The sequence below is a fragment of the Apostichopus japonicus genome, chromosome 16 (genome assembly GCF_037975245.1).
Source record: "Apostichopus japonicus isolate 1M-3 chromosome 16, ASM3797524v1, whole genome shotgun sequence".
In the NCBI taxonomy this organism is placed as follows: Eukaryota; Metazoa; Echinodermata; class Holothuroidea; order Aspidochirotida; family Stichopodidae; genus Apostichopus; species Apostichopus japonicus.
The window spans coordinates 12,677,779-12,691,072 of NC_092576.1; the positions used below are offsets into that span (position 1 = coordinate 12,677,779).

At 37.0% G+C, this 13,294-nt stretch overlaps 1 pseudogene; it reads left to right on the top strand.

Annotated features, from left to right (window-relative positions):
• Nucleotides 1–2,085: 2,085 nt before the first annotated feature.
• LOC139983732 (uncharacterized) lies at nt 2,086–3,373 on the top strand (annotated as a pseudogene).
• The last annotated feature ends 9,921 nt before the right edge of the window (nt 3,374–13,294 follow it).

Here is a 13,294-nt window from a genome sequence, read left to right on the forward strand (position 1 = left end):
TTGTTTTTATTGTGTTTTTTGGATACGATGAATAGTATAATTACTTCACAGTTTCCTTTACATAAAGCGTATATGCACGACACATATATAATCTTCCCGCAGCTACCAAACACCATGTAGAAGTACCTGTAAACAAAGAAACGGGACTCGTTACCTCGGTTAGGATCATGGACTATGTACAATATGGTAAGACACTTCTTTGCATAATCGACATGATATCAGAGAAAGTGTAATTACTAAGATCCAATCAATTGAACGTTGCAAGACCGAGTGATCGAATTATGTAGTGAAACAGCCTAGCGTTATACTTTATGTGTATACTGCAGCATAGCAACTATCAGTTTCGCGAATTTAGCTAAGGCACGTACTGTACGTATACTGTATTTGAGTTACGCTGCATTGAAATAATACAGTGGAATGATTTTCTTGCAATTGGATGGTTGTGCTTAATGTTAATGTTACCGAACCGGTTTGGATATAAAAAGGGTTGAAATCAAAAGGAGAAGGCTTGAAATAAGCTGGTGTTCCTCTAAGAAATAATACGGATAGGGTCTCAAAATAAGCTACTGTAATGCCTCATGACCCTTGGGTCTCTAAACTTAACTAAATAGTTCAAATTAGTATTCGTGATCTTTAGCAGCCACCTTTCAGGCTATGCCTAACCTAAAAACACAGGCTGGTACAGTTGTGCCAGATATTATATTTGAGCTTTAATTATGGCCACTCATTTGAATTCTTCGCAATTTACCGATTTTGACAATCTTCAACTCTTCTAAGCTTATATTACCACGCCGAGTCTTCTCAACAATCGGCCAAGTTAAAACAGTATTATATGATACCTCAATTCATTATTTAGAACCACATATTTTAATACTAAATAAGCTACACTAAGACTAACAATGCAGGTATATTATATTTTAATTTTAATTAGGCTAATAGTTTCAATGGGCACATTTCACTAACGTTGTTGTGAATAAGTCTATTGAAATGCGGTCATTATGTAAGGCACTTCTAATAAAATAATACATAGGATTTCGCCTAGTTTTGTTTAAAAAAAAAAAAAATAATAAAACGCTCTCACAAAAGTAGAAAGCATGATCTTCTTTGTTACCTTTAAACATGCATATCTCTTGACACACAAAAACTTTCTATTTTATCTTATTCCGCAGACATATGGTCAAGTGGGATAAAGACAACAGTCAGAATGTTGTTGCATGAAAGGACCTTGATTCATATGGAGCGACTTTGCCGTCCATTTGGGGCCAGAATACGTACGTGGTGAAAAACAGATTGGTGGGAAGGTGATATTTTGGAATTTAGTACAAGAGATGTTTCTGATTCAGATGATGCTTCCAGTGAAGATGAAAGTGTACATTCATTTGGTTTTGATGATATCCCTCTTGCTAGCTATGTCGCAAATCAATCAGTCACGCAGGAGAACTCCACTACGCAGGAGAACTCGACTAAGCAGTCAACATCCTTGTCATATGATCAAGAGAACACAATGACTATAAATCACCATGTATCTTTGTTGCATCCAAAAAATATGTTACAAACTGTTGCTGCCGACAAAATCCCGGATAAGAAGGACATGGAAAACGACCTCATTTCAGCAGGGGGCATCTTTGATGAAACATTAAGGTTTGACAGTTTTTTTACAAACAAATGAACATTTGCACTGCAGTGGAGAGGTATTTTCTGCATGTGGAAAATGCTTAGCGCTTCTTTGTTATGATCACTCTGTGCTAGACAAAGATTGTAAAACACAGAGCAAAACGAAATGAAGACATGATCTATACCAGCATAGACACAGTTCCAAACAGAGTAACAAACAACTCAAGCGTTCTCAAGCTTGACGAGACTGCTCATCAAGATGTTCTGACTGAAATAACAATTTCATCTCTAGAAAATATTCAGAATTTTGCTTAAGAACCAGAGTCCTTCCTGGTAGAGGGTGTTGAATAAGAAAATGCAGCTGTCCAATCGCCAATCAAGAAGAACAGTAAAAGACGCACAGCCAAGAAAAATCGTAACTTGGGAAAAGCGTACACAAGTTCAAGCTCTGGAAAGTTTATACATGCGAGGATGAGTTTGGGTGTCAGATGCAAGGGTGACTTCTGTGAAAAACGTAAGCTATGTTGCAATCAGTTTAACGACTCGCGAAGGCATCGAATCCTAAACTCTTACTACGATCTACTGAAGCAGAGGCAATGGATTAAGCAACATGTTGCCTCAAATACTCCCATGAAGAGACGACAGAATCTGAACGCAGAAACTCGAAAGAAAGCATATTCTCTACCAGGAACAAATTCTGAGTTGCTCCCAGTCTGTAGGCAGATGTTCCTTGGTACGGTTGGTATAAGTGAACGACAGGTCAGAACAACCATGGCTGAAATTCAACAGCAAGGCTATATAGAAAATGAAAATAAAGAGGGAGTAGACCTCCGCAGATGTTGCAAAGAGACAGATCACTATAAGGGACAATGTTGAAATACACAATGATAGATTCCCTAGAATGGAATCGCATTATTGTATGAAAAAGATATCATACCAATATCTGTCACCAGTTCTCAATTTAATTAAAATGTATGAGTTGTACCAGCGAGAATGTTGCAAAGAGAATAGGATAACCGGTTCTCTGTCACTGTACAAGAATGTATTCTACAAAAAAAGCTCAAATTTCATGTGCCAAAGAAAGATGTATGTGGCTTACGCGATACATTCAACAGAGGAAATTAGGACGAGAGAGGCAAAATCAAAGACACGTATGAGAAGCAAATCGCTGAAAAGCAGGCAGTTAGGGAGGTAAAACAAGTTTTAAAATCCAAAGCCAACACTGACACATCTTTTCTCCTTGCTAGCTTTGATCTTCAGCAAGTACTATACGTACCGAAGTCTGCAAGAGGTGAGCTTTTCTACAAAGGAACATTAGCATGTTACAACTTTACCATATGTGAAATAGGAAAAATTGATGGTTTTTGCTATTTCTGGCACGAAGGTATTGCTCGAAGAGGGGCAAATGAAATTGCATCCCATGTCTACCACTTCCTTTGTGAAGTTGATACAAGAAATGTCTTTGCCGTTGCTTTCTTTGCAGATAGCTTTTGCGGGCAGAATAAAAATTCCATTCTGCCAACTAAGTTTTTTCTTACATTTTCCTAAATCTTCCGAGAACGTTGTGAAAGTTACGGTGTACTTCTTTGAGACAAACCATGGTCAGAAAGAAGGTGACTGTATGCACAGTGGAATAGAGAGATCTGTGAGGAGAACAAGTGAGATTATGTTGCCAAGTCAACTTGCAACTGTAATAAGAATGACAAGTAAGAGGCCGTATCGGGTAACTGAAGTGCAGACGAGCGATATCACCGACTGAAAGCAGTTGGCAAAAGGATACTTCGACCACTATTTATCTAACACAATCTGGCAAAGTTCACAAAACAAGTTATCAAATTGTCCCGTTTACACTGGCACATGTCATTCTGATCCCCGTCCCAAGTATCTATTCGGTTGCTACTTTCCCCGGTGCCTCCCCCCCCCCCCCCAACACCCTAGCTAGCTGACCCTATCGCAAAACAGCTGCATTGATATCTACACATTGCTATGGCGAATGCCATGATTTTATAGGTAGTAGCTTTAACATCCAACTTTAACAAAGTGACGAACATGAGACGAATGTTCAAACTTAACTAACTAGACAAGCAAAACGACTTGACATAATGACAAATGTGTTTACAGTAACATTTCGACTAAATTAAATGTTCTTTGATCAAACTATAACTAGGAATCAAAACCTTAATCTATATTGCTGACAAATAGCAGACTTTTCTAACACATTAGCTAATATTTATAATACGAAACTATGAAGTGAACATATCAAAATCTTTAGAGCGCGTTTTCTCAAAACACACTTTTCCGACATTCGCCACTACGCCAAAACGGGGACGTAAAATATATGTAGACTAAGCATTTATAATGATGATATGTACGTATATGTACGTATGTGTAAGAAATATAGGAATGATCAATGACAACATAGATGGTCTGCCAGGCATCGGGGATTGTAGTATTTACTGCGGGCGTTTGCTAGCAATTCGTCCCCGTTTTGGCATAGTGACGAATGTTCAAAAAGTGAGTTTTGATCAAACGCGCTCTAAAGATTTTACCATTTTGACTTTAGTATATCGTAATTAATAAAGGATCTTTTGTACTGAAAGTTGTCAATATATTCAATATAACAAATAGAACTTTGAGTTCTAATATTTGTTGCTGATCGGAAACTTTCTTACAAAATAGTAATTTTAGTGTAAACATATTTGTCATTATGTCATGTCATTTTTCAGTTAGTTTTAGACATTCGTCATACATTCGTCATACATTCGTCATACATTCGTCACTATGCTAGAACTAAATTTTGAAGTTTCATCATGTCACAGACTAGTATTTGTTACTTTTAGTGTGTAGTATGTAGTAGCCATAGGATACACCGTGAATGTTCACTGTCACATGAGGAGAAGGGGGGAGGGGGATTAGGTGGAACATTCTCAAGATAGAAGAAAATATTCAAAGGGGTGGTACATTGGTCTTATTTATATTAAAAAGAACGCCCAAGCTTCACTACAAGGTATAAAATAGACAAGGAATTTGCATGTGTTATACGCAAGTATCAACATACGTCTTTTAGCATGTTTTTCTTGGGTGGCATGGATAGGGTCGCATATGGTGACACGGGAAAAAGACACGCATTTAAGTTATCGTAAGCACAGTCCTTGGATGTTTACGTCTTGCTTACGGTCACCTTAAACATCGGAAACCCGTACATTTTGGAACAACGCGTTTACGATGTGTTTACGCATCCGTAAACATTGTAAACACGGAACAACAGATTTCCGTTACGTTTATGACAACTTACATATCGGAAGTTAATAATTACTTTCGTATTTATTAAAACTTATTTCTTCTCCACGTTTACGTTGGCCTTAATCTCGCCACGAAGAAATTTACGACAGGATTACGATTATCTTACACATCGGAAACTCGGAGCATAGATTCAACGCGTTTACAACAAACTTACGCCAAACTTAAGCATGACGTTAACGTTGACTGTTCCATGAAATAAAACACTGGACACAATTCTCATGTCAATCTTTCCGATTATGATATTACCCTGTGACTGCATCTCATGAACAAAATTTCAACATTTACGTTGGCTGAAACGAGTGCAGTTAAAAATTTACTGTATATTTACAATTACCTTACAAATACCCAAATACGTTCATTTCAGCGTTTACGTATTGATTACGAAATCCTTAAACGTGAAGTTTAAGTTATTTTCGTTCACCTGAAACAGGCACAGTACGGCATGTTTAGGATATACACGTCGGAAATTCCGAAGCATGCACACCACGGGATTACAGCATGATTACACCAACTTACGCATTGCGTTTACGTTGAATGTAATTTCCACTGAATTCGGAATTTACGGGAAGATTACGATTCACTTATGCGTCGGAAATTCCAGAGCATACACATACCACGAGTGTCAGTACAGCATGATTACATCAACATCGCTTACGTTGCTTCAATAAAGATTCGGAATTTAAGAGATGATTAATATTAACTTAAGCGTCGGAAATGTCAAAAAAATAAACAGAACGTGATGATGAACGTGATGAACAGAAAGATGACCATATTTGAATATCTGATATTGTTCTAATACAGCATATATCTTTCAATGTAAATGTGCATGGCTTGCACATACATACAACCATATGTACCTCACAATGTATTTCTCATACTTTGTTCAGTTATAATATATATATATATATATATATATATATATATGAGTAGGTTGGCGTCTATCTTGGCGCAGAGTGCTCTATGTCCATTGGACAGAGCGGAATATATGTTGATACTAGATGAGACTAGTGGAACACTAGTAGTTGTAACTCGGAGTTTCACGCGTTATAGCGATCTTCAGACAACTGCTGACAACATTTTGGTAAGTTACGCAGTTGTCTGAAGATCGCTATAACGCGTGAAACTCCGAGTTACAACTACTAGTGTTCCACTAGTCTCATCTAGTATCAATATATATATATATATATATATGCAGCCGTCAAACCAACAAAACTCCTCAAGCTAATTCTATGAGAGTGTCAGCAAATTTCCTCATGGTTGCTCATTTTGGTAAGTTACGTAATTCACGTTGCCGGTCCTCGATCATAATACCTCAACAAACAGCTCACCATCACAAAGAATTAAGTTTGGCGCTATGGCATGGCTGATCGATATTCTTATCACTACCGCTGGAATCATGAGAAAACAGATGAGAAGACACATACACGGGTCTCCTCATCTGTCTGTCTAACTTTTTTATGTATAATTATTTATGTGTTAAAGTAAGTTGGCCTGACGTTTTTTATTATTTATTATTATTATTATTTATGTCCGATTAGTATGGTACGTGTTTGGTTTATCTGCTTCTTGATGCATATGCAGATACAACAATGAAAATACACGATACGGCCTGCCTTATACTGTATCAAACAGAACAGTGCATGCAATTGGTTTGTTGTAGAGAATTTGTGAAACCGCAATGAACAACCCTCATCTGTTGATCAGGGAGGTGATATTTTGGACCTCCCTGATCAGTCGCTGTTCATCCTCCAATCAAACGACAGCAAAACTAGCATGAAAAAAACGCGCTTGTTTTCAAACGCGGTCAAAGCTGCTTACATGACAACAGGAGGGTTAATAATGTGACCGCGAATAGCTTACGAAATGTATGGCTGACTAATACCAGGGAGTTGCATAACAACTCCCTGCTGATACTATTTACGTTTGAAAGTAATAGTATACTCTTACTGAATTAACGTCTGCTTTCTTATTGTTCTTTGTTTTCTTTTCACACGGGGAGGTTGTTTTCTCCTTTGATAATTTTCGTACACGTATCAGCGTTTGCTATACATTCTCTTATACCCCATTAAGGGAGTATATGAACTGGAAAATTTCCAAAGGATGGCGATCCTCCTGCGTTAATGTGCTTCCTAGCCAATTACTAGTTAAATCAGGGAGTTGTAACTCACCTGTTAAACAATCTGGCTATAGGTCGGGTCGTGAGCATGAAATGATGGGTTAATGCCTAGAAAGCCACAGTTTTAGGGTAACATTAACAGCTCATATGTATAACACTGCTACCATTATGTGCACATGTATATAACACACTTATAGGGCGGTGATCCTGAAAACATAACTTCAAAGCTAATACTTGCCCGTTGAGCAATTTGTCGGTGGCTAAATGGATGAAAGGTAGTCTGCATATGCCACAAATTATAGCACCCATATATAACTGCAAGAAGTTTACAAAAATTACCTTCCAGGAGGTCTTTACTTTCCAAATTGTTCTCATACTTTCTAAATTAAAGACATAAAATGACTGAATGTTAATTTCCTCAAGGGTGTTAATACAAATACAATATATATATTTTTTTGTATCAAAGGTGACCATATTTGAATACCTGGCATATTAGGGGCCAAAACAGCAAACCTTTGGAGCGGGATATACTGGTTTTGTATTGGGGTGTAAAATCTAAACAATTGCAAGTAAAAGATTCAAAGTAAAGAACATACTTTACCAAACACGTTTTACGAGGTACAAAGTATATATTTATAAATTTGTAGTTAAGACGGTGCACTCTTTACTGCAGGAATGCGACAACTTAATAACGATTTTGCTCTCCCTTTCCTCTCTCATTCATTGCTGCAAATGTTTCTGTTGCAGCGATAGAAAGCAAGTGTAAATAAATGACACATGTTGACGCCAGAAATGTGTTCCACGTTCATTTCTATTGAAAATTTTCTATTGTAGATAATGCTATTGAACTCTGAATTCAAACATGGAAACGTTTTACAAACATTCACCTCAAAATTAGTGGAACAATGCCACGAAGATTAATATATAGAATGAAAAACAACTTGTAGGTAGGGCCTATTGCTTACCGGCTAGATACAGACGTAACGATTAAAATGAACATATACAACGTGTACTGCACGCAGCCGCGTACACTATACACACACATATATACATATGATCCGTATTGTGCCACGCTTAGGGAATTGTGCCCACGCTTGGGAAAGTATGATTGGAATATATTAGGCTAGTTGTCATAAAACCTGTTCTTAAATTTAACAATTTGGAAGCATTACATCATGTACAAACGAGAAGGCCCCATGAAAAAAATGCAAGTGAGACAAAAGCCTATACATCATATACTTTCTTATATTCTCTTTCAAACACTCCGACCCCCCCCCCCCCTCTCACCCGTTTAATTTTCGAAGGTGTTTACGTTGCTACGGGAGAAGTTTGGGTGTCCAGTTAGGTTCAAACTTGTTATATGCAACTAATATAGGTTATGTAGAAGGATTAAAGTATGCTGTATTGGCCCATATATGCCATATATTAAAAAATGGTCACCTCACCCCTGGTCAATATTCTTAAACGGTTATATTACCTCGTTGGAAGAAAAATTACCTCACTAGACATTCAGTCATCTTTTGTGTTCATTAAGAATGTCTGAGAACAATTTGGAGAGCGAAGACCTCCAAGGAAAGTATTTTTTTGAACATTCCTAGCAATTATTGCAAGTTGCTTAATTTGCGGCCATTACAGTCCACAGATACAGTCTCAGATACAGACATATGTACGATTAACATATATACATAGACAACATATGTATAATGTACGCAGCCACATACACTACACATATACATATTGGTTAACATGCATGTGTGACAGTAACTTTATTGTGCCCATGCTTTGCACTATTAAAGAAGCCTTTATATTAGAATCCTCTTTCCGACACCCGACCCACCCCCCCCCCCCGACACATATACATATATACCCATATACATATTGGTTAACATGCATGTGTGACAGTAACTTTATTGTGCCCACGCTTAGGAGAATTGTGCCCACGCTTGGGAAAGTATGACTGAAATATAGTAGTCTTCACAGAAACTGTTCGAAAATTAAGCGATTTAGATGGCATTAAAACCCAATACAAACAAGTAGACCCTTTAGGAACTGCACTATTTAAGAAGCCTATATATTACATACTTTCTTGAATCCTCTGTCCGACCCCCGACCCACCCCCCCCCCCCGACACATATACATATATACACATTTTGGTTAACATGCATTTGTGACAGTAACTTTATTGTGCCCACCCTTAGGGGAATTGTGCCCACGCTTGGGAAAGTATCACTGAAATATAGTAGTCTTCACAGAAACCGTTTGAAAATTAAGCAATTTAGAAGGAATTAAAACCCAATACAAACGAGAAGACCCTTTAGGAACTGCACTATTAAAGAAGCCTATGTATTACATACTTTCTTGAATCCTCTTTCCGACACCCGACCCCCCACCCCCCGACACATATACATATATACACATATACACATTGGTTAACGTGCATGTGTGACAGTAACTTTATTGTGCCCACGCTTAGGAGAATTGTGCCCACGCTTGGGAAAGTATGACTGAAATATAGTAGTCTTCACAGAAACCGTTTGAAAATTAAGCAAGAAGGAATTAAAACCCAATACAAACGAGTAGACCCTTTAGGAACTGCACTATTAAAGAAACCTATATATTACATACTTTCTTGAATCCTCTTTCCGACCCCCGACCCCCCCCCCCCGACACATATACATAGATACACATATACATAGCCTATTGGTTAACATGCATGTGTGACAGTAACCTTATTGTGCCCACGCTTATAGGGGAATTGTGCCCACGCTTGGGAAAGTATGACTGAAATATAGTAGTCTTCACAGAAAATGTTTGAAAAGCGATTTAGAAGGCATTAAAATCCAATACAAACGAGTAGACCCTTTAGGAACTGCACTATTTAAGAAGCCAATATATTACATACTTTCTTGAATCCTCTGTCCGACCACCGACCCCCCCCCCCCCTCCCGCGCCTCTTCATTTATTTTTCGAAAGTGTTACATACCGGGAAGTTTTGGTCTCCAGTTAGGTTCAAACCTTGTTATATGCAACTTCACTAGCCCAATACAAACGATTAGACCCTACACTACTAAATATTACTATCATACTAAGTATGATTTATTGGTCCCATATATGCTACATATTAAAATATGGTCACCTTATGTTAAAATTCTTAAACTGTTTTATTAACCACCTTGGAGGAAATTTACCTAACTGGGAAATCATCTTGTTGTGTGTGTGTTTTAATGTCAGCGAACAATATGGAGAGTGAACACCTTCAGGAAAGGACTTTTTTGAAAACTTCCAGCAATTACAGCATGCCGTAATTTGGGGCCATTACAGACTACTTTTGATGAGTATACGTATTTGAACTCGAAGCCCCTCACCCCACAATCAATTTCCCCTCCCTAAATCTATTACGCCTGATTGACTCTGCGATCAATTTCATATATAGGTTGATGATACCTATACTTACATTTAATTTAACATAATATGTTGATTACATATATCAACTGAAAATTATAGTGGGGGATAATAACGAGGAAGAAACTGTACCCATCAGCCTTAGATTAAAATTGTATACGTACGCTTATGAGTACGGAATTTCCGACTGTGGCACTCTAATTTTTCCGACTGTCGAACTCTATTTTTCATAAATTCTTGCTATTTGTGAGTGACCTACAATTTTCGGTCAAACTTGACCTTTAATCAGTCATATTTACCACGTTTTCCTTGTCATATTAAGAAATTGTATCTCGCGGTTCTTATACTCCACCATACAAAACTTCGTGTGATTTTGAATACTCTAAAAAAAAATGCCTAATAAACTACTGTACAACGTATACAATTAAAACCCTCAATGCTATTCTACGGAAGCTTAAAATGGCCATCAACATAAGAAAAACTTTGCCCATAAAGTGAAATTTTTCAGTAAATTGTTAAAATAACAAGATAAAATCTTATCCAAAAAAAAAAAACAGAAAAATGTTGGATTGCTTAGTTGCTTAAACTGAGCAATTGAACAATTTTGGAAAAATGTTTAATTGACAACTTATCATATCTCGTGTATTGGACATTTTGCTGCAAATTGTTTACTTGTTGACTTAATTCCATCTGAGCAATTGAACAATTTTCTGCAAAATGTTCAATTGACAACTTATCTTATCTCGTTAATTGGACATGTTTTTGGCAAAATGTTCAATTGTTCACTTCATCCCAATTGAGCAATTGTAAAATTTTCTGCAAAATGTTTAATTGGCAACTTATCGTATCTCGTCAACTCAACATTTTTCTGCAAAATGTTTAACTGTTCACTTCATTCCCAATGCTCAGTTGGAATGAAGTGAACAATTTAATGTTTTTCATGTGAGTGATAAATAGCCCCCCCCCCCCCCCCAAGAAAATAATATTAAGCGCGCTAGGAAAAAGCACTGTATTTTGGGGTAGTTCACTATGTCGTCGAATATAATTTGTTGAAAAAGAAAAGTTTTCCCCTTTGTTACATTAACATAGCTTTTTTAGTTGGTAGTCTATGAAGCCTATCAAGCAGATAACTTATACTCATTGCTTACTCGCTAACCAGAGTGATTAATAAATTTGTGAAGTGAGGGCCAGTGGTACAAATGTACCGAAAAAACAAAAGTGCAGTCGCGAAAGATGGAGTGTCTGACTGACTGACTGACACTGACTGTATCGTTGACGAGTAGGGTGTGTGTGGGGGGGGGGGGGGGGCTGCGGGTTACAAGGCAGCAGTCGGAATTTTCTGGCTCCAAATCCCATCCAGTTGGAATTTCAGCCACTACATCTCTCCCCCCCCCCCCCCATACCCACTCTCAATCATCAGGCCTTAGCTACGTCCCTGTGTATAATACGTAAACGACGTTCATTACTGTTTAGTTTTTACGGAAATGTCGAAAATAATTTATATCGCTTGAGAAAATAAGCATTATGCCAAAAATTGGCATATTCACGTGTGGTGTTTGTAAAAATCACGCACCTATATGCAAATATATAATAGCTAAGATTGTCCTGTGTCCGTTATATAATTCCATTAAAGAAATGCATACCTGAGACACGGAAGTATTATCCTGTGAGGGTACCGTAATACATTCATGCTTGAGACACATGCAAGTCTTAAAAACAGAATAGCAAGTCCCAAACATATAGACCTTCCCTACCGGTTTCGAACCTCTGGACATACAATCAGCGTCCATATAGCCTAGTGGTTAGGGTGTCCGCGTACAGAGCGGGAGGCCCGTGGTTCGAATCCCGGTGGAGGCTGGAAGTTTGTTTCACGGTTCTTGATTTACAAACTCATTACGATTTTCATATATATATATATATATATATATATATATATATATATATATATATATATATATATATATATATATATATATATATATATATATATATATATATATATATATATATATATATATATATATATATATATATATATATATATATATATATATATATATATATATATATATATATATATATATATATATATATATATATAGTCTGTTCAAAGTATCTCTTTCGAGATCCGGCTTTAGGAATCACAAATGATTTTCGAGTTGGATAGCATCATGTTTGATCTCTAGAGTAGGGCAAAATATGTCACCAAAAACAGAACTAGTATTGTTCGATATAGGTGACAACGCCTACAGTGGAATTACGATCTCCCTTACCGGTTTCGAACCTCTGGACATACAATCAGCGTCCATAGCCTAGTGGTTAGGGTGTCCGCGTACAGAGCGGGAGGCCCGTGGTTCGAATCCCGGTGGAGGCTGAAAGTTTTTTCACTGTTCTTGATTTTCCAACTCATTACGATTTTCATTTATATATATATATATATATATATATATATATATATATAGTAAATAAACATACATAAGTGCCGTATAAAGGCAAAAACAGAGCGCCTACATTACAATACGTAGTACACACAGCGAAATCCATATGCATGTGCCGGATCAAGGTGGTTTTATTCTCCAATAGTTATATATAAGAAACGAATTTTCCTGAAAATTTTTGCAAACTACGTCTCGATCAAGTAACGTTAAATACACAAGTGATGTTTAATATGTTGAATGTCAAAAATGGAATGTAGCTATATCATTACGCTGTTGATATGGAACTGAATAAAATTCAAAATTAAGTACTGCCGCATTTTGAAGAGTGTCAGAATTTCAAACCTTTTAAAATGATAACTCGTGGGTCTCTGAAAAATATAGCAAGAATGTGTTTGTGATTACTGTCAAAAAGGCGTGATAT